At 47.0% G+C, this 25283-nt stretch overlaps 1 long non-coding RNA gene across 3 annotated transcripts in view; it reads right to left on the bottom strand.

Moving 5' to 3' along the window:
- LOC137570753 (uncharacterized) overlaps window positions 1-25283 on the bottom strand; it is a 120621-nt gene that overhangs the window by 41889 nt on the left and 53449 nt on the right. For 2 of the 3 annotated variants that reach the window (XR_011031165.1, XR_011031163.1), the window contains exon 3: window positions 19294-19480. The exons of the other annotated variant lie outside the window; for it this stretch is intronic. This is a non-coding gene — a long non-coding RNA (uncharacterized lncRNA). The remainder of the gene's footprint in view (window positions 1-19293; window positions 19481-25283) is intronic. 3 annotated transcript variants of the gene reach the window in all.

Below are 25283 nucleotides of genomic sequence, written 5' to 3'. Positions count from 1 at the left end.
CGTAAGTATTCGCAACGGCAGACAACCAGAGACTGACCAGCAAGATCTATATATACTGCAGTGCTCCTCAGCGCCGCCCTGCGCCACTCAGCCAATCAGTAACTGCGCTGCCTCTCCTACTGGCATAAAGGGCCTGCCTTCTAGCGCGCGCGCGCGCGTAGCTCTCCATCTGTGTGCACTAGACGGCCCAGGCAAACCAGACGCATGCTGCTGTGCGGAAACCGCCGGTCTGAACGCGGAGACAGCCGCCCCGCTGTCAGACCGCGCGGGGGCATCTCCGCAATCCATTACAGTAAGTAAGGGAGAAGTGACAGCTGAGTCAGGCAGCACACTTGCGGAGTGGTTTGGTGGGGGGGTTGTAGGTTCATGGAGGGCAAAGCCTAGGATGCCAGGACATCTATGCCTGTAGGCTCCTGTGATGTAAATCTGGGCCTGGTTACATGCCTCCAGATACAACAGCTAAATAAATGTGTGCCTCCAGATAATAGAATTAAGTAACCATGTGGCTGCAGATAAGAGAGTTAACTAGCTAAATGCCTCCACTAAAAAAATGAAGTAGTCATTAGTCTCCAGCCCGCCGGCGATCGGAGATCAAGAGATCCCGTTTAAAGAACGGGATCTCTTGGAGGGCTTCCCCCATTGCCATGGCGACGGGGCGGGATGACGTCACCGACGTCATCGACGTCGTGACGTCAAAGGGGACTCCGATCCACCCCACGGCGCTGCCTGGCACTGATTGGCCAGGCAGCGCACGGGGTCTGGGAGGGGGGGCAGCTGCGGCGACGCGTATAGCGGCGGATCGGCGGGTAGCGGCGGCGATCAGACACTGCACGCAGCTAGCAAAGTGCTAGCTGCGTGCAGCAAAAAAAAAAATTATGCAAATCGGCCCAGCGGGGCCTGAGCGGTGCCTCCCGGCGGCATAGCCCGTGCTCAGCACGGGCTTACCACCAGGGAGGTTAAAGAGACCCAAGCCGAAACTTGGGTTTAGAAAAAGATACTTAGCTAAAGAGAGAGAAGCCTCAGGATCCTGTTGAGGCTTCCCTCAATGTGATCTCCCACTCCCGAGCGCAGATCCCCTCCACGCCGGGGCCGCACTTATCTTCTGTGATGAGCACGGCTGTGCAGTGGCCACACAGGCACAGCTGTGCATGCGCAGCAGCACGGAGCCACTCGTGCACAAGCGGCTCTGGGCTCATGGCGCATGCGCGGCCGTTCTCGCATGGCTACTGCACGGCTGCACTGATGCCAGAAGAGGAGCACAACCCAATAAGATTGGCAATTATACATTGTCGGCATCCTTCCAGGGGGCCAGGCTTGGCAAGTTAGGACCGTAGAACCCAGAGGAAAGCCTCAATAGGATGTAAAGTCCAATGTGCCCCTCAGTGTTAAGTAGCTAGAGGTGCCCCATGTATTACAGAGCCAGAAGTGCCCTCAAAATAGCATTAGGCAGCAAAAGGCGCCCCCAAAGAGTATTAGGTAGTCAGATGTGCTCCTTTGTATTAGGTAGTCAGAGGTGCCCCCACTCTCCTCCACTCTCTGACTTTGTCCATGGACTATATGCAGTGTAGATTGCATGAGAATGTACATTTCTCAAGTATCTCTTATCCATAGGGTAGGGGCAGGTGGCACTGCTCGAGAGTGTCTCCTTCTGATGGCCCCATGAAAGTTTTGCTATGGAGCACCATAATCTCTAGCTACACCACTGCCCCCACTATTACGTAGCCAGATTAGCCCCTCATGCAGAGTGGCAGGTGCAGCAAAGTTTGCAGAGAGATAATTTACCAGTTTATGCTCTAACAACAATCTTCCTTTCTTTTCCGGATTCCCCATCTCTATGGCTCCAACGTGGTCCCATACTTAACCCTCGTTAACCCTTTCATCTTAACTGCCTTAGGTCACATAATAAAAATTGTTAGCTGCAGAGGCCTTATTTGACACAAAGAAAGCATCTGGGCACTCTGCTAACTAAGCCGTCAAATGGGGTATTTAGATCTGTGCCTGGAGTCGGGATTTTTATAATTTTTTAAGTTAACTTTTAATAAACATCTACCACAATGTGACTAGACAGTAATAACATTCATCAATCACGGATCCTAGTATGCAGGGTTTATATTGGTTAAAGAGATTTCCAGCATTGCCCTTAAGGCTACATCTATCTATATTAAAACGATTATGAATATGAATATGTACCAAAGCAACAAGAAGTGATCTGGGTTTCCTGTTCCTTCCCTGTCATCTCCCCGGGGACAGTAATCCTCGGGAGGCAGGAAGCAGCCATCTGAACACTTGGGTCGCTAGATTAAAGCTTCGGTTTCTACTTCCAACAATAAAGCTTGTGTTAGCCTCGATATTAGTTTCCTCCAAATCAACAAAATATTTCTGCAGTCTGTTCAGCCTGATAATGACTACTTAGCTACATATAATATGACCTTTCAAAGATCTTAAAGACTGACTGCTGTTTATCGTCAGGAATATTACATAGATGGTTTCATTTGGGAAACATATTTGTTTCCTTTCTGCAGGCAGTTGTGCACCAGTATGATGGTGCCGTATATGTTTATCATTATGCTCATGCAATGTTTATGTGAAGTAGGTTGTGCAGATCTTTCTAATATGACACCAGGTTTATTTACGCACAAGGAGGACCGAACAATAGTTGTGTTAGGAAGTCACTTTATAATCACCTTTTGGCCGGAGGAAAGAAGAGAAATTTAAGGAGAGGGAAGTTTATTGCCGGTCAGCTTTTATAGGAGAATGTTTGTCAGTTATTTGCTTGAGTACCTGTTTTTAGAAAATCACCAATAGCTGGAGAAATGTTTTTTTTGTAACTTTAGTTTTTATTAGTATTCCAAATCAGTTACAATACAAAAGGAAGGTAGAGTTTAACGGTTGACTAATAACAGACTATTTAACTGCGGAATACATACAGTAGGAATAAACTGGTTGCTGTTATGTAAGCAATCATTAAGAACAATTTACATCTTAATATAAAAGAAGGTAGGTAACAAGGAGGAAAAGGAAAGAAAGAACTGGGGGAGGGAGAACAGGAAGGGAGGGAAATTAGGGAGAAAAGAAAGAAATCTAGACAAGATTTCAGAAGTATTAAAGGTAATAAAGAAGTAACTTAAGAATACTTGGAAATAAACAATTGTTAGTGTCACCATTGGTTTATCGAGTTCAGCCATATTTGTAGGAAAAGATTCCTAATACACACGTAATATTTTACAATCAGGGCCTGTGGGTAATAGAAGTGTAGAATGCAGAGTCTTAAAAACTCAGAATTTAAACAATGAGCATAGAATAGGTGATAAAAACCTAAGCTATGGCCTGCTGGAGAAATGTTTTAATGTGTGCTTGTGATGGCTAGCCACTCATTCCAAAAAATATATGAATTTCACATGAAACATTGCATTAACGTTCCTGAAAACTGAGGGTTTTGTTTTCAATAGGCTTATTGCAGAGTTCTCTAACCAAATACACTAGCCAGTTGTGTGCAACAAGCACAAATATATATATATATATAATATGTATTTTATTAAGCACTGGAGGCACAGGGTGAAAAACTGGATGTACGGGGGGAGGAGGGGGCACACTGCATAAACAGAGGGGCACAGTGGAGGCACAGTGGGACAGAGGGGGACACTGGAGGCAGTGTTCTGACTTACATACAAATCAAACTTAAGGACAGACCTATAGCCCCAACTCTCGTTCGGTTATGGTGTACAGGCCCCCCCCCCCCCCCCATAAGTCTCCTTGTCTGGCTTCAGTGTCATTTTTCTTTGGTCTGATAGTGCTTTTTTTTGTGTGCGTGGAGTGATATTCTGTCCTGAGTTGTTGACTGGGCCCGCCGCTTCCTGCTTCACCACACTACTCCCATAGGCCAACTGTCTCCATCTCTAGTCATGTGATATTGGTGGAAGGATTAGTGGGCCCTAGTCAATGAATCCCTTTTCCCTTTGTTTCTGCAGTTCAACTGTCAGTTTGTATGTCATTAACCCTGGATTTCCCAGTCCTCTGCTGCTATGCCAAGGCCCGTGCGTCCTCTGCTTCTGCTCCAGCAGGACCCTGATGCATCACATATGCATGTATCTCTCGCATATCATCACTTCTGACAGCAAAACTTATATAAATAATTCAGTTACCGGTAACTTCTGATATTTCAGAGAACACCCTCTACAACATTATATAACAATGGGTAGTAAAGTCATTTATGTAGTAAAATGATGAGACAAAGGTTAATAAAACTGCTCATGACTATTGTGAGACAGTGGAAAGTTTCTCAGACACACAATCACAGTAAATATACATACATAAATATATATACACAACACTCACGCCATTCCGTTAAACAGAGGCTAAAGGAAGTTCAGCCTTCCTAAATCTATTTTGAATCATTAGCGATTTACAATAGGGTCAATGTTGCAAACTATGTTGTTCATCCTACAGATTTAAATAAGCCCACTTGTGCATTGCTTGCAATGTAAATCATCAGAATACTCGTGTGATTTTGCAATAAAATTGTCTTGTTTTGGGCTGGCAAAGTTAAAGTGGACCCGAGGCTAGAGGGATATGGAGGCTGCCATATTTATTTCTTTTTAAAGGAATACTTAGGTGGAAAAAAAAATGATTTTTACTCACCCGGGGCATCCCTCAGCCCCCTGAAGCTGTATGGTGCCCTCGCAGCCCCGCTCCGATCGTCCTGTCCCCGACGGTGGCTCCGGGTTCGGCGACAGCCGCCGACAGGCTGGGAACGCAAGTGATTCTCCGCGTTCCCAGCCGCTATATCACCCTCTATGCTGCTATAGCGTATATATATATATATATATATATATATATATATATACGCTATAGCAGCATAGAGGGTGATATAGAAGAGCCGCAACAGTGCCCCCGCTGGAGCCAGGAAAGGTAAATATTGCACAGGCTGTCGGATTTGTCGCCTGTGCGTTCCGGAGGCTGCAGCGAGACCGCCATGGGACACAGGAGGACGGGGAAGCCTCGATAGGGTCCAGAGGCTTCCCCCTACTGAGGTGAGTACCCCCCAGGGGAATTGTTTTTCAGTGTAGGTTTTCTTTGAAAGGAAATAAATATGGCAGCCTCTGTATGCCTCTCACTTCAGGAGAGGTTTAAAAAATATACGGTATTCTTATATCCCTTGGAGACTATAGTTCTCATTAAAGTAAATTAACCCTTTGCATACTCACACACAAATATGTATTGAAACATAATGATAAGGAACCACTATCCCTACAATTAATTCACCTCCCAAGCGGTATGGACAGAAATGTCCATCCAAAAAAACATGCTGTGAACAGTATAAACGTTCATACACATCAATACTCTCCTGCTCTGTATACTAGACCCTTGCTTGACACATTTTGGCAAGTTACAGGAAAAAAAAAGTTTTAAAAATACATTTTATCACTTTTTGCACAGAAATCCTGGGAAAATTGAACGCCAGGGAGGTAGTTTTAGTTTGCAAAGCAATGCATTATTTTGCGTTGTCACATACGCCTTACATAGGGTCTCTGCAAGTATGTGTCATAACTCTGACCCTACAACATGCATAATGCAGCATGCAATTATCCAGTGCATCACTAGAGGTGTAGCGAATGGTTCGCCGGCGAACGGTTCCAGGCGAACATTGGTGGTTCGCGTTCGCCTGTACCAGGCGAACTTTTACGGAAGTTCGATTCGCCCCATAATGCACTATGAGGGTCAACTTTGACCCTCTGCATCACAGTCAGCAGGCACATTGTAGCCATTCAGGCTACAGTAAGCCCTGGAGCCCCACCCCCCCTTATATAAGGCAGGCTCCGGCGGCCATTACCCTCACTCGTGTGCCTGCTAGTGAGAGGAAAGGGACAGCTGCTGCAGACTTGTTCTTCTAGGGACAGATTAGTTAGGTTCTTGGCTGCTTAGTTTGCTCCTTGGCTGATTGTTATTGCTTTATAGCACCCTAGCTTTTGTCAGAGCTCATCCTGTACTTTTTTTTTTTTTTTACTGTGTGTCAAACTGACACTTTTGTTGCATGCACAGCCTTGCTAATTGATAGTGTGTGTGTGCCACTGCCAGCAGCCCAGCACATTCAGTGACTGACTGCCTGTGTGTGTGACAGGGAGCTGCACATTGTACTACCCAGTACTGCATATACCCCAGTACCTGTTGTGTTTACTTAACCCACCTCATCACTGCACATAACTACCTGTAGTGTTGAGTGAACCCAGCTCACTGCATCCTACTACTACCTGTTGTGTTTACTTAACCCACCTCATCACTGCACATAACTACCTGTAGTGTTGAGTGAACCCAGCTCACTGCATACACCTAATACCTGTTGTGTTTACTTAACCCACCTCATCACTGCACATAACTACCTGTAGTGTTGAGTGAACCCAGCTCACTGCATGCACCGAATACCTGTTGTGTTGAGTGAACCCAGCTCACTGCATCCTACTACTACCTGTTGTGTTTACTTAACCCACCTCATCACTGCACATAACTACCTGTAGTGTTGAGTGAACCCAGCTCACTGCATATACCTACTACCTGTTGTGTTGAGTGAACCCAGCTCACTGCATCCTACTACTACCTGTTGTGTTTACTTAACCCATCTCATCACTGCACATAACTACCTGTAGTGTTGAGTGAACCCAGCTCACTGCATTTACCTACTACTACCTGTTGTGTTGAGTGAACCCAGCTCACTGCACCCTACTACTACCTGTTGTGTTTACTTAACCCACCTCATCACTGCACATAACTACCTGTTGTGTTGAGTGAACCCAGCTCACTGCATACACCTAATACCTGTTGTGTTTACTTAACCCACCTAATCACTGCACATAACTACCTGTAGTGTTGAGTGAACCCAGCTCACTGCATATACCTACTACCTGTTGTGTTGAGTGAACCCAGCTCACTGCATCCTACTACTACCTGTTGTGTTTACTTAACCCACCTCATCACTGCACATAACTACCTGTAGTGTTGAGTGAACCCAGCTCACTGCATATACCTACTACCTGTTGTGTTGAGTGAATCCACCTTACCGCATCCTAGTACCTTTACTGTTCAGTGAACCCAGCTCACTGCATCCTACTACCTGTTGTGTTGAGTGAACCCACCTCACTGCATCCTAGTACCTTTACTGTTCAGTGAACCCAGCTCACTGCATATACCTAGCATCCCCCCGAGATGGACAAAATGGACAAACCAGGTAGAGGAAGAGGTAGAGGCAGACCAAGAGGAAGGCCACCAGGCACCGGCAGGTCTGTGCGAGGTGGTGTTGCTGTGATTTCGTGCAGACCTGCCCCAAAATACAGCGCTCAGAAGAAGGTACGTGCCATCACTTCCCAAAATCGTGAGGAGGTGATTGAGTATTTAACACAGAACACCTCATCTCCCGCAGCCACCAGCGCTACAACAAGCACCACATCCGCTGCATTTGACACTTCGCAGGAGTTATTTGGTGGTGGTGGTGGTGGTGAAATCACCGATTCACAGCCACTACTGCAACAACAAGAAGAAGGCGCAGGTACACCACCTCCTACGTCTGAGTTAGGTGGCGAAAGTATGGACGTAACGTGTATGGAGGGGGCTGATGAAACACCTGAAGTTGGTGCAGTTGAGGAGGTGTCTGAGGAAAGTGCAGCTGGCCAGGAGGATTATGATGACGATTATACGGATACCACATATGTTCCCGGTAGAGGAGATGACCAGGGGGACAGTTCAGAGGAGGAGTCAGAGAGGACTAGGAGGAGACGACTCCATGATAGAAGCAGAGGGAGCTCGTCCTTAGAAACAGCTGGGGGCAGTGTCCGGCGCCATGTATCGCCAGCTATGGCCAGACAGCCAACATGCCCTTCAACGTCAGCTGCTGATGCCACCGTAGTGCCATCACCCCAGGGGGGCTCAGCGGATTGGAAATTTTTTAACGTGTGTGTCTCAGATCGGAGCAAAGCCATCTAGTGTCTCTGCCAGCAAAAATTGAGCCGTGGAAAGGCCAACTGTCACGTAGGGACAAGTGCTTTACGAAGGCACCTGGAGAGAAGGCGCAAACAGCTATGGCAAGAACACCTGAGGAAAAGCAGCACCCCTCAAAAGACAAGCCGCGGAGAACAACCGCGGCAGCCGTCACAGGGGGCTTCTGTTGCTCCACGTTCCCATGGTATTGTTCGTGGCTGGGGGGAGGAAGAATGGCTACACTTAAACAATTTAAAAATACAACCATCTAAACTTTCAACCAATTTAAAAATACAACCATCTAAACTTTCAAACAATTTAAAAATACAACCATCTAAACTTTCAAACTATTTAAAAATACAACCATCTACATTTTCAAACAATTTACAAAAATGCCAACAAAACTTGCCCTCCGTAAAACATTCTTGGCAAATGCTTTCGACTTGGTTTGTCTTCCCCTGGCTCAAGGGTCCATCTGACCACAGATGCCTGGTCTGCAAAGCACGGTCAGGGCAGCTACAGCACGGGCCGGAATCCAACCTTCATTCCCCACGGTGACAATGGCAGACTTGCCCTCCATAACGGATTCCCGTTAAAGGATTTAAAGTTAATTCATTTCAAATACACAGCAGGGCCTCGAAAGTCCGCCTCCTGTATTGTTATTTTTGGTCACTACCTCGGGGCGGGCGTGCATGCCTGCCTGCTGCCCTCCTTGGATGTGTAGTGGTAGCCGTTGCTCAGGCTCCACACCGGATTCCATCCCTCATTCCCCGGCCATTACCCGGGGTCACAAATGGCAGACTTGCCCGCCTCCATATGATTCTCGTGAAAGGAATGTGGTGTCATCTTTGCCCGCCATAACTGGTTCTCGTTCAAGTATTTAAAGTACATTCATTTCAAATACACAGCAGGGCCTCGAAAGTCCGCCTCCTGTATTGTTATTTTTGGTCACTACCTCGGGGCGGGCGGGCGTGCATGCCTGCCCGCTGCCCTCCTTGGATGTGTAGTGGTAGCCGTTGCTCAGGCTCCACACCGGATTCAAACCCCTCATTCCCCGGCCATTACCCAGGGTCACAATAGCAGACTTGCCCGCCTCCACAGGATTCTCATTGTTGCGGTACTGAACAAGTAGACAGCAAGTAGAAAATGTAATTTAAAAACAAAACGTAAGCTTTTTAACAATGCCATGGAAAGTTGAGAAGGAAGTCACACATTACCTGACATCACTGAGTGAGGAAGAGCAATCTCGCCATGTTGCGCAGTAGTCCAGCATGGCCGTCACTACACAAAGAGCTGTTTGCGGTGCGTTACACAGTGAGTTTGGTGTGTCAGTGTGAAGCAGTACTCTAATTACACTCCCTGATTGATGTATACACATGCAAGATGTTTTAAAGCACGTTAGGCCTGCAATTTAGCATTCAATGTGATTTCTGCCCTTAAAATGCTGCTTTGCGTCACATCCAGATTTTTCCCCGGTACTTTTGGCATGTATCCCACTCCGCCATGCCCCCGTCCAGGTGTTAAACCCCTTGAAACATCTTTTCCATCACTTTTGTGGCCAGCATAATTTTTTCTATTTTTCAAAGTTCGCCTCCCCATTGAAGTCTATTGCGGTTCGCGAACTTTTCCGCGAACCAAACCTTCCGCGGAAGTTCGCGAACCCGGTTCATGAACCGAAAATCGGAGGTCCATTGGCCCAAATTCTAGTAGGAGTAAAAGTTGACCAGAGGTCAAAGGGGACATGGCTTAAAGTGGATCCGAGATAAACTTTTACTCATTGCATAATTGTGTTCCTTACATATAGTTTATAGGGCATTCCTCAAGCCAAATACTTTTTTGTTTTGTTTTAATACTCTAATTCCCTATAAACTAAACAAGCCTCGCCCACAGCTTTTCACAGTGCCTTGACACTGTAGCAAAGGCTTATGGGAGCTCAGTCTGGGCAGGAGGAGGAGGTTACTAGCCATTGATTTCAGATGCAGAGGGGAGGAGAGGGGACTGAATTTACACACAGGCAAGCTGATAGCATCTCCACCCCTCAGCCTGTGACAATGTGACAAACAGAACATGGCTGCCCTCATTGTATCACAGGAATAAATAATCATAAACTTTTGAAGCTGTTTGCAGCTAGATATGCTGTGTAAAATATCTAAACTTTAGATAAGATATATAGACAAGTTACTTGTTATAGTTAGTTTTTCATTTTAGATTCGCTGTAAGGTAGAGCGTATGCTTGACGGAGAAAGTGAGTTTTGAGGGCACGCTTAAAGATATCAAAGGTTGGAGAGTGACTGATGTGTTGTGGCAGGGGATTCCAGACAAAATAAAAGTACTTCTGTAGATCTTACAGAAAAAGTTTGGAGTTCACCTTTTTTTTTTTTAACTAAAATCATTCTGCAACAGTTTGGCCGTGACAAATCATAAAAAGGCACTAAAATGTGTGTTTTTTTAGGGTTGCTAAGATTTTTGGTGGGAAGCAGTAAATCTAAATCCCTATGAGTTCTGAAATACCTTGGCTGCATTTAAAGCAGTACATTTGTCTAAAATAAGTTCAAATAAATAAAAAGAAAAGTAAAAGTGCTTCGGAAAAGGAATATGACTATTTTGTTTACTTGGAGTCTGTGTAAAATTTTGCAGATATGGAGGAAAAGTATTATGCTTTTGCAATGTAACATCAGTAAGCCATTTCTTTCTTTTGGTTTGACATTTCTTTGGGCATTACATGTAGAGAGTTGAAGCAGAATATATTTGTGCTTTGGTACTCAAGTGAAAAGTTGCAAGTGAAAATATGGAGGAAAAAGATGTACATACGTGAATGGAGTGCTAAGAAAAATGCAGAAAAACTGGTTGGGTGTGTAGAGAAAAAAATCTTCATCACTTTTTTTGTCAATTTTTCAGCAAATAGTTTCGTTTGTCTTAAAGAGGAACTTTAACCCAGTATTAAACTCATCTCAATCAGTAGCTGATAACCTCTTTCCTGTGAGAAATCTTTACCATTTCTTGAATAGATCATCAAGGTGGTCTGCATGGCTGATATTGTGGTGGAACCCCTCCCACAGTGTGATGTCATGACCATGGTCCTGACAGTTTGCTGTCTGTGAACCTCGTTGCATTGTGGGAAATAACAGCTTTTTTCCAACTGCCAAGTAAGCAATAGGGAGGTCCATCTGTGCATTGAACTCTCAGTAAAATACATTCCGTACAGATCACCTGGCAAGACTAAAGATGTCACCACCAGTGATACATTTACAAAGGTAGATCAGGGAGAGGAAAGATTTTACAATGAGCTAACAATGACTAAATAATCTATAAGTGAATATTGTAAACAATAAGCAATTTTACGTTACAAATCCTTTTTACATTTTTCAGTTTCGGAAGCTTTAGTTCACAGAATTATTTATATTCTTTGTAACATTAGAATGTTTTACAATTTTTTAGGAGGGTGGACTTATTGGTAGTGCTAGCAGCAGTAGTAAGATGTTGCAAGTATCCATAGTTGGCAACGAAAACAATCAGTTGCTGTAATGGGACAGCCTGATCCGCGCAGCCGCGGGGAGCCGGGCACTTCCGGGTTGCTCTCCACGGCCGCATCTCTAGTAAAGATGGATGGACGCATGCGTTCCAAGGGTCACATGGGGCGGACGCGTACGGACGTACGTCAGACGCGTACGTACACGCGTACTGTTTATGCGTCCAAGCGGCAGGCGACCCGGAAATGACGCGGACAGAGGGTATATAGGGACTTCCGGTCCGCGGCTGCACGCCGGTTATAGCGTGAGTTTCTGGCAAACAGGCTGTGTCTCGGCCTGTTCTGTATTGTTCCGCAGTAGTTTGTATCTTGAGTGCTCCTGGCTAGTCACTGTGCTGTTATCCATCTGCAGCTCCCTGAGTGCTAGTTAGCCACTGTCTGTAGTTGTATCTTAGGTGCTCCTGGCTAGTCACTGTGCTGTTAGCCTTCTGCAGCCTCCAGAGTGCTAGTTAGCCACTGTGATAACCTGAACTTGACCTCCTGTGTATGACCCGGCTTGCATTAGACCACCCATCTGCCTAATCCCTTAACCTGAACTTGACCTCCTGTGTATGACCCGGCTTGCATTAGACCACCCATCTGCCTAATCCCTTAACCTGAACTTGACCTCCTGTGTATGACCCGGCTTGCATTAGACTATCCGTCCAAACCTCACGCCCCCTAGGGGGAACTCTGGTCAGCGGTGACCGTTCCGACACCCGACCGTTACATTATAACCGGCCCAAATTACTTATCTATAACATGGAGGATATGCAACGGCAGATAGACCAGTTGGCCGAAGCAATCAAGGGCCTTGCCGACATGGTTACCCCGATAGTTCAGGCGCAGGCTGCCGCCCAGGCCCAGGCGCAAGCCCAAGCAGCCGCACAGGCCGCAATACAAGCGCAAGCTGCAGCCACTCCTCTTGATATGGCCATTGACATGGAAGGTACTGCACCTGTCGCCCCGCGGGGCGAGCCGCCTGCTCCCGCACCGGTTGGGCATCCACCAGTGGAGCAAGCCCAGGAGCCCAAGCTTCCTCTTCCCGAAAAGTTCTCTGGGGACCGGGGCTCCTTTAACAATTTCATGAACTCTTGCCGCATGTACTTCTATGTGAGGCCCAGGGCCACAGGGTCAGAGAGGCAAAGGGTGGCTTTAGTGATCTCCCTGCTCCAGGGGGATCCGCAGGCATGGGCTTTCAGTCTCCCACAGGGGCATCCTGCCCTCACCTCGGTAGAGGAGTTCTTCCAGGCCATGAGCATCCTCTATTCTGACCCAGATGTCACTACCACTGCGGCACACAAACTCCGAGGTCTCCGGCAGGGAAAAAACACTGCGGAGGTCTATGCCTCAGAATTTAGGAGATGGTCCGTGGTCTCCCAGTGGAATGACCCCGCTCTGTTAGATCAGTTCATTCATGGGTTGACGGAAACCGTGAAGGACCATCTGATTAATTACCCGCCTCCCGCAACACTGGATGAGGCCATTACCCTCACCATCAGGGTGGACCGGCGGCTACGCCAAAGACGGCTAGAACGCAGCGGAGCTGCTGCTGCGGTTCCTGTACTGGTGGAAACAGCGACTCCGGCTGGAGACGTTCATGAACCCATGCAGATCGGGTCCTCCAAGCTCTCCTCTGCTGAAAGATCCCGGAGACGGACCCAGGGGCTTTGCCTTTACTGCGGAGGAGCAGGTCACATGGTCCGAACCTGTCCAGAGAGGAAGTCGGGAAACTTCAAAGCCTAGGTGGATCTGAGGAAGTTCATCTAGGCGGGCAGGTAATTCCTCCAAAGGAACCACGGTTTCTGCTACCGTTCTCTCTGGGTTGGCAGGGCAAAGAGGTCACGGGGCAAGCATTTGTGGATAGCGGGGCTGCAGGGAATTTCCTGGATGTAGACTTGGCCAGGAGGTTGAATATCCCGTCCTTGCCCTTGACTAGACCCATACAGGTTACCGCCATCGATGACTCCCCCCTGCAACTGGTGACGCCGGTAGCGGTAACCCCAGAGCTGCATTTGAACATAGGGGTTCTGCATGCGGAAAAGATCACCTTCTTCTTATTGAGGATGCCCTCTACCCCACTGGTACTAGGATTACCCTGGTTAAGACAGCACAATCCCACGTTGGATTGGCGATCGGGGCAACTAGTCAGCTGGTCTGACTCCTGTCACAAGGACTGTCTAACGGCGCTGCCTCTGCTCAGTACACAACTGAACCTGCAGCAGGTGCCAGAAGCCTATAGACAGTTTGCGGACGTGTTTTCTCTGCGGGCTGCAGACGAGTTACCCCCGCATCGGCCGTATGACTGCCCGATCGATCTACTCCCTGGAACTATGCCTCCGCGGGGGCATCTGTATAGCTTGACTGGTCCTGAAAGGGTAGCCATGAGGGAATACATCCAGGAGAATTTGGAAAAGGGGTTCCTCCGGCCATCTACTTCTCCGGCCAGGGCGGGCTTCTTTTTCGTAGAAAAGAAGGACGGGGGTCTCCGACCCTGCATTGATTACAGGGGACTGAACCGGATAACGGTGAAAAACCGGTACCCGCTGCCTCTAATAGACGATCTGTTCGCTCAAGTCTCGGGGGCACGGGTGTTCTCCAAGTTGGATCTGAGGGGGGCCTACAACCTCATCCGTATCCGCCAGGGCGACGAATGGAAGACTGCATTTAATACTCATGATGGGCATTACGAGTATTTGGTGATGCCCTTTGGCCTTTGTAATGCTCCTGCAGTCTTCCAGGAGTTTGTGAACGACGTCTTTCGGGATTTCCTGGGGAGGTTTGTCATAGTTTACCTGGATGACATCCTGATCTACTCCCCAACCCTCGCGGAACACCGGGATCATGTTCGAGCCGTCCTGCAGAAACTGAGAGAGAACCGGTTGTACGCCAAGCTCGAGAAATGTGCCTTTGAGGTATCTCAAGTACCATTCCTGGGATATATTATCTCCAGCTCGGGCTTAACGATGGACCCGGCAAAGGTCTCAGCGGTCCTCAGTTGGCCACAACCGAGCACCTTGAAGGGCCTGCAGAGATTCCTGGGGTTCACCAACTTTTATAGGAGGTTTATTCGAGGGTTCTCCCTCAAGGTGGCACCCCTAACGGATTTGACCAAGAAAGGGGCCGATCCCTCCCAATGGACTCCTCAGGCCCAACTTGCCTTCAAGACCTTGAAGGAGGCGTTTTGCTCAGCTCCTGTCCTAGTACACCCGGACATTACTCGGGCCTTTATTGTTGAAGTGGACGCTTCCGAGATTGGTGTAGGTGCGGTCCTCTCTTAATTTGCAGGCGCGCCCGAGGAGTTGCATCCCTGTGCTTTCCTCTCGAGGAAATTCTCTTCCGCTGAGCGGAACTACGACATCGGGAATCGAGAGTTGTTAGGAGTAAAATGGGCTCTGGAGGAGTGGAGGCAGTGGTTAGAGGGGTCAGCATTCCCAGGTACGGTGTACACAGATCACAAAAATCTGGAGTACATTGAGTCGGCGAAAAGATTGAGTCCAAGGCAGGCCCGGTGGGCGTTATTTTTTTCTAGATTCAGATTTACCATCACTTACAAACCAGGCTCGAAGAACGTGAAGGCGGATGCCTTGTCACGATGCTTCAGCCCGGAAGCCCCTGAGAATCAGGTCCCCGAATCTATAGTACCTGCACATTGTATTTCAGCTGCTGCTACTAACCCCCTGCTTGAGGAAGATCTCATGTGTCTTCTGTCTTCTCTTCAAGGTGATGCTCCTCCGGGGAAGCCTGCGGATTGCCTTTACGTGCCGCCACAGTGGAGATTCAAGGTGCTCCAGCAGTTTCACGACAATAAAACTGTGGGTCATCCAGGAAAAACAAAGACCCATGAACTCCTAACCCGCTGGGTGTGGTGGCCCTCCCTATCACGAGATGTGAAGGCCTATGTTGGTTCTTGTCCCGTTTGTGCCCGCAGTAAAGTGCCCCGCACGGCCCCAAGCGGTAATCTCCAACCCCTCCCAACCCCTTCCCGGCCCTGGACGGACATATCCATGGATTTTGTGGTGGATTTACCTGTCTCCAAAGGGTTCACGGTCATCTGGGTCGTGGTTGACCGCTTTAGTAAGATGTCCCACTTCATTCCCTTGAATAAATTACCCTCTGCTAAAGAACTGGCTGATCTGTTTATTACTAACATTTTTCGTCTCCATGGGGCTCCGGAGAGAATTGTTTCAGATCGAGGTGTCCAGTTTGTCTCTCAGTTCTGGCGTTCGTTTTGTGCTCGCTTGGGTATCACACTGTCATTTTCCTCTGGATTCCACCCCGAGACGAATGGCCAGACTGAGAGAATAAACCAGAATTTGGAACAGTACCTACGGTGTTATGTGGCCGGGAATCAAGGGGAATGGGCGTCTTACTTACCATTTGCAGAATTCGCCATAAACAACGCGGTGAGTTCATCTACGGGCATGTCGCCATTCCAGGTGGTCATGGGTATGAATCCAAAATTCTCTCCCTTGTCGGGACCACCTTCCGACTCTCCTATAATAGAGGACTGGGTGACTCACATGGCGGAGGTATGGGACAAAGTTCGGGAGAACTTGGGAAGGGCCACCAAGAAGCAGAAACACTTCTCGGACAGGTTTAGGTCTCAGGAACCAATGTTCGGTCCAGGGGATCTGGTGTGGGTGTCAACAAAGAACATCCCATTGAAACAACCGACACCTAAGTTGGGGCCACGGTACATTGGGCCATTTCCTATTTTAAAGCGGATTAACAACGTCGCTTACAGAGTCAAGTTACCTGATTCATTGAAAGTGGGAAATTCGTTCCATGTGTCATTGCTTAAGTCTGCGAAAGATTTCCGAACCTCCGCCACCCCCCCACCTCCTGTAACTGTACAGGGAGAGACTGAGTTTGAGGTGGAGAGAGTTTTGGATTCAAGAAAGGTTAGGAACTCATTGCAATATTTAATTGAATGGAAGGGATACGGGCCAGAGGAGCGACGGTGGATTCCGGCTCGGCAGGTACATGCTCGGGACTTGGTCCGGGAGTTTCACACCAGGTTCCCCCACAAACCGAAAATTGAGTGCCCAGGGGTCACTCCTCAGGGGGGGGGTAGTGTAATGGGACAGCCTGATCCGCGCAGCCGCGGGGAGCCGGGCACTTCCGGGTTGCGCTCCACGGCCGCATCTCTAGTAAAGATGGATGGACGCATGCGTTCCAAGGGTCGCATGGGGCGGACGCGTACGGACGTACGTCAGACGCGTACGTACACGCGTACTGTTTATGCGTCCAAGCGGCTGGCGACCCGGAAATGACACGGACAGAGGGTATATAGGGACTTCCGGTCCGCGGCTGCACGCCGGTTATAGCGTGAGTTTCTGGCAAACAGGCTGTGTCTCGGCCTGCTCTGTATTGTTCCGCAGTAGTTTGTATCTTGAGTGCTCCTGGCTAGTCACTGTGCTGTTATCCATCTGCAGCTCCCTGAGTGCTAGTTAGCCACTGTCTGTAGTTGTATCTTAGGTGCTCCTGGCTAGTCACTGTGCTGTTAGCCTTCTGCAGCCTCCAGAGTGCTAGTTAGCCACTGTGATAACCTGAACTTGACCTCCTGTGTATGACCCGGCTTGCATTAGACCACCCATCTGCCTAATCCCTTAACCTGAACTTGACCTCCTGTGTATGACCCGGCTTGCATTAGACCACCCATCTGCCTAATCCCTTAACCTGAACTTGACCTCCTGTGTATGACCCGGCTTGCATTAGACTATCCGTCCAAACCTCACGCCCCCTAGGGGGAACTCTGGTCAGCGGTGACCGTTCCGTCACCCGACCGTTACAGTTGCTTGCACCAGTTGTGTATGTGGTGGCAATAAGGAGAGTGACAATGCCAGTGAATAAGGAGTTTATCCATTGCCATCAGCCTCAATGTATCAACCTATTAAACCCTGATTTAACCTAATGGAGGCCAAGCAGATGATGCTGGTGATAATCTGGTGTACATATTAAGGATTAGTCCATCCACTGTGCTGAATACTTTCTTGGAAAGGGAAATTTGAATAAGAAGAAGCGCCTGGATTACTGGGCATTTGAAGAAACTGTTGTAGAAACCTATGGGGTTAGTATCTAGTTAAAGAGGAACTGTAAAGAGAATTATTTTTCCAAAACAAAAGGAAAGGAAAGTGTGTTATGAGGAACAGGGCCAAGGATCCTCAAGGGGGTGGTGCTCAATTTGAAAAGGGGCCCTAATCAATCAAACAATTAATCAATCATGTTAAATTGTGTATGTAATACCCCCTTTCCACAAAGCCGTATTAGGCAGTCTTAAACCCCCCTTCCTTTATAGCAGTATCAGGAAGACCTTGTGTCTCCTTCCAACCAAGTCTTTTGGCTCCACCACCCTCAGATCAGCAGTGATAGGTGCCCACTATTAGACTCACCTATCATTACTGGGACCTCTGTCCCTCTTGATCAAGCTTCTTTTCAGGCAAAGAAGACGTAGTTGCCAATATGCAGTGGTTGCTAAGCATTAGTAGGTGCAAAATTGCAGTAACTGCCAAGGTGCAGTGGGTGGTAAGATGCAAAGATCCAGTTTGTGCTAAGTTGCAGTGGGTGCTGAGGTGCCAAAGTACAGTCTGCGTCAAGCTGCAGTGGGTACCAAGGTCCAGTTTGTATTTGGTGTTTACTTGCAGTGGATGCTAAGCAGTATTGGGTGCTGAATGAGTAGCAGATGGTGATAAACAATAGTGGGTGCCATGTGACTGCTAATTGGTACAGGGAGTCATGTCAGTTCTGGGTACAGGCCAAGAGTTAGTACTGGATGCACGTAGGTGCAGTGGGCAGGACATGAGTGAGTAGGGAGTGCCATGTGGGGTCTGGATGTGTGATTGCCATGGGAGAGTACTGGGTTTCATATGGGTTCAGACCATGGGTGGGTACTGGGTGCTATTTGGTTGCCGGTCATGGAAGGGTACTAGGCGCATGTAATGGCTTGAGAACTTGGTGCCGTGTGAGTACTGGGTGCCATGTGAATGTTGATTATGGGGGTTATAGGGTGTCATGTGGGTCCTAGGTGCAAATACTGGGTGCCAAGTGGGTACTGGGGGTGAGTTTATGGTGCCATGTGGGTGATGGGTGCTGGCTAGTGGAGTATTGGTTGTCATGTGGGTGTTAAATGCAGATGCTGGGTGCGATGTGGGTTCTGGGTGCTGGCACAGGGTGTCATGTGGGTTCTGGCTTTATGGGTGGTTATCAAGTATCATGAGGCCACTGTAGGAGCTGGGGTAGGTAGAGCTCAATGTGGGTGCTGGAGTAAGGGTAGGTTACTTAGGGGGGATAGTTCACTGAGGGTGCTGGGGGAAGCAGAGGTCAGTGTGGGTTCTGGAGGTAGGGGAAGACACTGTGAGAGAAGGAGAGGTCACTGTGGGTGCTGGGGGGGGGGGGGTTAAAGTGAGTGTTGTGGGATGTAGAGGTCAGTGTGGTTGCTTGGGAGGGAAAAGTCACTGTGGATGCTGGGTGTTGGCAGAGGTCACTGTGGGTGCTGGGGATGGGAGAAGTCACTGCTTTTGGTGCTGCATTTGAGATGGGAGGTGCTGTTTTTGGGATGGCAGGTCCCTGTGGGTGCTTCATGGGACAGGAGGGTGCTGCTGGCGGAGGAAAAGGTCAGTGTGGCTGCTTGGGAAGGGAGAGGTCAGTGTGGGTGCTGGGGTAGACAGGATCACTGCTAGTGCTGAGGAGGACACTGTGGGTGCTAAGTGGAAGGAGAGGTCACTATGGGTGCCAGGTGGAGGAAGATGTCACTGTGGGTGCTGGGGAAGGTCAGAGAGGTCACAATGGGTGCAACTGTCAGAGAGACACCATCTTACTTTCTACCACACAGCTGATGGAATGTCCACACTAGGATTCCTGTCTGGAGCCTCTTTACTCTAAAGTGTCCCAGGCAAGGGTGGAGCTTCCAATGGATGGGCAGAGCTTATCAAAGTCTGGTGTGGAGCTTCATTTGCACGACCATAGGAGCCTTTTTATCTTTTCTTCTTTTTCCTCTGCACGTGCCTGATGAGGAAAAGAAGAAGAAGAGATAAGCAAAAGAGAGGGGGAAAATCCTCTTACCATGTCAGAGCATGGAAAGAAATCATGTTTACTACTGCCACGCAGAGCTAGAGCTCTTTTTTTTTTTTTATTCCCTTAGTTGAAGACACAACCCTTTTTTCCTTATACAGATACCAAGTTCACCCAGATGGCTTAGGGGCCTGTTTCGATGCAAAATCCCCGCTATTTACTTGTTCCCTGAACAAAAATTGCAAGCGCAATCGCGGCAAAATGTTGCCTCCATTTTCAGTATGATACCCTGCTTCTTACACTGTTATTTTCTGCTATTTATGCTATTTCTCTGCTTTCCACTAGGTATGTCAGTGCTGTGTCTGATCCCATGCTGCTATTTCTCTGCTTTCCACTAGGTTGCTATGCTGATGCTGTGCCTGATCCTCCTATGTCTACAGTATTAGACATACCCTGCAACCTTCTGAGATAGGGTATATTGACGTTATCTTGTGAACCAGTGGGACTGGAGAGCTGCATTTGGCATAGAGGTAGTTCGGGGGTCCCCTCCCTACCTTTAAAAGTAGGAGTGTGTCGGACTGCTCAGATATCAAGCCTTTATATGCCAGGAATACACTGCATGTGATATCATTACCCACAAGGCTGTGAATCAGTGGGCTGAATTTTAATTAGGCCTACACTGTGGGAGGGGGTTCACCTTCTCAGCTGGAGAAGGTGAGAACCGGGGTTTCCTTGATAAACCTACTATCAGCTTTACACTGATGCTGAGTTCATTTCCACTTTACTGTTCCTCTTTAATATCCCTTAACAGCCAACATATGATGTCATTGCCCTTTACAAAAAAGGCCAGGTCTTTTTTTTGTGTGTATTGTTTAAAATACAGTTTTGTATTGTTAGCAAGTGCTGTCACAGGAGCCCTGGTGGCTGGAATGCGAAATGCCTTCCAAACGGTTCCTGAAATAGTGTGTAACGTGTATTTCCATAACCCACAGGCTCCCTTCTGGTTTGTCTGCAGCCAATTCCCAACGGTTTCTGCGCATTGACTACGACCACAGTTTGCACGCAGAAAACGTTGGGAATTGGCTGCAGACAAACCAGAAGGGAGCCTGTGGGTTACGGAAATACACTTTACACACTATTTCAGGGTATATCTGCCACCACCACTGGTATGGGCCAGTGGTCCCTACCGACTGACTGACTGATCCTGCAAATAAAACAGTTAAAACACGCTGTATTCTGTTTAGATATCAATAATAGTAGCGACTCCTCAGAGACCTGAGTTCAGTTTCTGTGTATGGCTGTATAGCAGGTGTAGCGGAACAGTAAACGACTTGGATAAAGTCTTTATTTACATGCAATATAAATAATTAATATATACAGACAATCATTAAAATCAACAATTATTGAGACATTAATAGCGCAGTATGAAAAGAAAAGGAAAAAATACTTAGGTTCATGGAAAGATGTCCTGTTGTGGGAAAACGTGTAAAGTTCCTTTGGTTTCAGTTCAAAGTTCAGAGTTCAGACCAGGTGGATGCCAGCATATCCTCAAGCTGGCACAGATGTGATCAAGATGGTGTTTCAAGGTGGAGGACTCAGGTCCGCCTGCCGGCCATGTGCTTTTGATGAAGCTGGTTCGGGGGTGTGGCACTGCCCGCCCCCTCTGAATTACCCACCAATGACAGTTCATTCCCTCTGAGAGATTTTAGGTTTAAACTTATAAAATGCCGCAACTCATGAACGATACATGTCATATTTAGGTGGATAACAGATTCATACTTGTCGGAAAATACAGATTAATATGATATCAGACGTGACTTGGGTAGCTTCTCAGGTTCCTGAGAAGATTAATACCGCAATAACTGGACGAGATATGGCCATGAATTTTATATCCGCACGTTGGGCAGACTTTAACGAATAAGACTATATGAATTTTATAGCTGTGCGATGTACGGTCTCCATATAATAGGTAAGAAACCATACATCACATGCATTCATATCTGTCCTTATTGGTGCCTCCCTGGCTGGCTTCTCAGGGCCCCCCTGGGGAGCCAGCTTCCTGGCTCTTTCCATGGAGCCATTTGGCTGTGGGGGGAATGAGCTGGTCCCTGCAGGGAATCTGGCCACGTGCGACATTCCTGAGGGGTGAGGGGATGCTTTACTCAGAGGGGGACAGATCTCTGGTTTAAAAGAATACAAAAATGACATTTTCTGATCGCTTGCACGACTACACAACCAATCTAGGTCTAGCACGTCAATGGCAATCGGTGCAATAAACCGATTGCGTTCTCGTTTCTCGCGGCTGTTCCGGAACATATTATGCACACAAAATAATGTACAGATTGTATTTACTTTTTACTAATATAATAAAATTGTAGACCTAACTGGATTAAAACCTGTTTTGCCAAATGTACCAGTCCTTGCATCAAAGAGTAGGTGATATATTTTGACCACAGCAATTTACTTTTTTAAAAGGAATTCATGATGCTATAGCTGTTAAGAATTACAGATTAAGAAATATGTAAAAAAAAATTGTTCCATTTTCCTAATGGGATTTGTGAATCATAAAAACAAGCTAGGATTGAAATTGTATGCAATCGAGATAACATTAAAAAAAGTGGGCAGACCACATCAATAGCATTTACTGCCAACAATTTGTGCTCCCTCACAGTCAAAACCTTAATTCTATGGTGTTCTGTGGTATTGTGCTGTATATTGTTTGTAATGATACGTATAAACACCATAACTGCTTGCATAATTTATACGTAGTTATGCATTTTTTTTCCTTTTTATTGGCCAAACTGCAAAAGCTTTCTACAGTGACATCAATATGACGACTGCAAGTGTGTGGACAAGGCAGCGATTATACTGTGAGAATGCACTCTTCCTGGTATCTGCTCTAAGCTTCATATGCTTATAACAATTTACCCTTGTGGCCCAACTGAGACGAATATAGTATAATGTGCTCCCTACAGCCCTCAAAAGGAATGCTGAGCATTGCAAAATAAACCTTTCCCATGGGACCCCCAATTACAATTCAAGAGGACAGAGAAAAGCGTTCTTGATAACGGTTCTCACCAGTAGGTTAGACTTGCGTTCACCCGGGTTACAGATTGCACACAGTTCAAAGACCACAAACAGGATGTCAACTCTGTGAACATTTTTTAACTATTCCATCTTCACGCACAAAAGGATGCATTTAATCATCAAAGACTGGCACTGCAGAGAAATAATGATTTTGTAACTATGTTTAATGAAGTTGAATAAAAGTGCATAGGTGAATGCACAGAAAATAGCTGGTAAAAATTCTACAAACAACCAGTCTTACATTATTATTTTGGATTTAAAGTTAACCTTGAGCAAACAAAAAAAAATAGTAACATACTTACCTATGGAGAGAGAAAGCTTTGGCTAGCATAGAGCCTTCCCAGCCCTCAACCCATCATATAATTCCAGTGCCGTCTTTGTCAGCCCTACTGGGCAGCCTTTTGAAGTACTTGCAGTCCCGAGTGCTTTTGAAGATTGTGCATCCGTACTGCACATACGCAAGCCCCAGAAGGCTCTATGTTATCCTGAGCCTTCCCTCTCCATAGGTAAGCATCTAACAAGTTCTTTTTGCTTTAGGTTTACTTATTTTATAAAAGGGATAAGTTAAGATACTTTCTTTAGTAAAAGGAAGCCTTGGGATAATACTGAGGCATCCTCCATCCTCTTTCACCCCACTTATCCAGTGCTGGGACCCTCTGACAGGGCCGGTTCAAGTAACAATTGGGCCGTAGGGCAAAATTAGCCCAGGTGCGAAACAACAGATACCCCCTCCAGACAAAAAAGCGTCATTAGGGGTCCTTTGTTGCAGCCAAATTTCCCCCCTGGGCCCTTGAGCTGGCTGCTGACCCTCAATCACCTCCCAACTTAACTGTGCTCCCTGGGGCCCTGCAGAGTCTATGTCAATGTAGTGTCTCACCTGCCTACCAGCACAGATGAGACGCTACTCTGCCAAAGACTCTGCAGAGGCCCTGGGGAGCAATAGTTAAGATGGGGGGAGGGACACCTTGGGGGCCCCTACAGGCTTTGGTGAAATTTCCCCTTTTTGCCTCTATGGTAGTGCCGGCCCTGCCCTCTGAACATATTAGACGAGGGCATATTGACTATATGTATGTAGCTGCACTCCCATCAGTGTGCCAGCACAGCCAAAAGTAGCATTGAGCCATTCTTGCATGGCGTTTTCTCTGTGCATGAGCCACTATAATAAGTTTGAACTTACGGTATTTTCAAATATCTGTATTTTATTCCTAATCAGAAAGGATTTCTCTGTCCCAATTAATAACCTTGAACATTTTTCAGGACAGTGTGGCGTACAGAGGTAACAGAGTTTACAGCAAGATTTATTCCACCTCATTTTGTAAACATTATTATGACAGAATACAGATGCATAGGACATAACCCTGTGTAAAAAGTCACCGGAAATGGCCGGCTATTTACATGCTGTAGTACAGATATTCACTTCCAGGTCATGGTGTTGCAAAATACTAAAAATAGAAGCAATACTTCCTTCCTTTCCACTTCCTTTTTCCTATTTTAGCTGTGGTTATCCCATTATTTCTCCCATCCTCAGTATCAACATATCCTTAATGTGTCTTGCTGACATAGGAGGTCATCAAAAGTTGCTGTATGAAAACATTTCTAGCATTTGACACGCCACATAGTTTTTAACTATTTCTTAAAAAAAATATAATGTTATGTTTTTTTCATTTCATAAACATGTATACTAATATTAAATAGTATCAATATTAATGAAAGTGATACATCCAGAAGAGATAAATGAATGTGTCCCAATCAAATGTATTATATAAAAAAGTATTTGTGCAGGCTCTGAAATTAAAGTAAAAAAAAAAAAATAGTTTTTTTTCACTGTTTTATTTTTACAGGTTTTATGCTTGGGTAGGCATAAGGTGGAGTGCCCTTGACCACAGTAAATGTCTTGAAGTATAGCCTTATGGAGTGCCTGACTAAGGAATAGGTAGGCTTTGGGCTTTTACAGGACACTCAAGTTTTGGTTTGCATGTGAATTGATAACGTTAATTCCTGGGTGGATTTTCTTTGTATTTAACCACTTCCGGGTTTCGGGTGGTTTGGATGATCTGTGCTGCGGGGGCTCTTCAGCCCGCAGCACAGATCAGATAGCAGGCAGGGCGATCAGACTCCCCCCCCCCCCTTTTTCCCCACTAGGGGGGTGTCCTGCTGGGGGGGTCTGATCGCCGCCGCGCTGCTGTGCCTAGCGGGGGGGGCTCCTCAAAGCCCCCCTCCGCAGCGCTATTCCTCCCTCTGCCTACTTCCCTCCCTCCCCTCTTCATTATGGGCTGCGCAGGACGGAAATCCGTCCTGCGCTGCCTCAGATAGGCTTCAGCCTATCAGATGCCGGCGATCCCCGGCCAATCAGAGGCCGAGGATCGCCGATCTCCTCTACGGCGCTGCTGCGCAGCAGCGCCGTATGTATGTAAACAGCGGGGAAGATCTTCCCCGCGTGTTTACATTTACCCTGCGAGCCGCGATCGGAGGCTCGCAGGGTGTTCACGGAGACACCCTCCGTGAACTGACATGTATGGAAACCGCTTCAGGATTCAGGGGCGTATTTATGCGTATGCAGAATCCTAAAGTGGTTAAAGACAAACTGTACTGAAAATAATGTAATGAATACAATTTTTTTTTTTTCATATTCATTTATAAATTATTTAGTTAGCGTTCGCCCATTGTAAAATCTTTCCTCGCCCAGATTTACAACTAATTTATAACAGGT

This window comes from Hyperolius riggenbachi, chromosome 4, assembly GCF_040937935.1.
Source record: "Hyperolius riggenbachi isolate aHypRig1 chromosome 4, aHypRig1.pri, whole genome shotgun sequence".
NCBI classification, from domain to species: Eukaryota; Metazoa; Chordata; class Amphibia; order Anura; family Hyperoliidae; genus Hyperolius; species Hyperolius riggenbachi.
The sequence above is the reverse complement of the archived record's forward strand: the minus strand, read 5'-3'. Positions and strand labels throughout refer to the sequence as shown.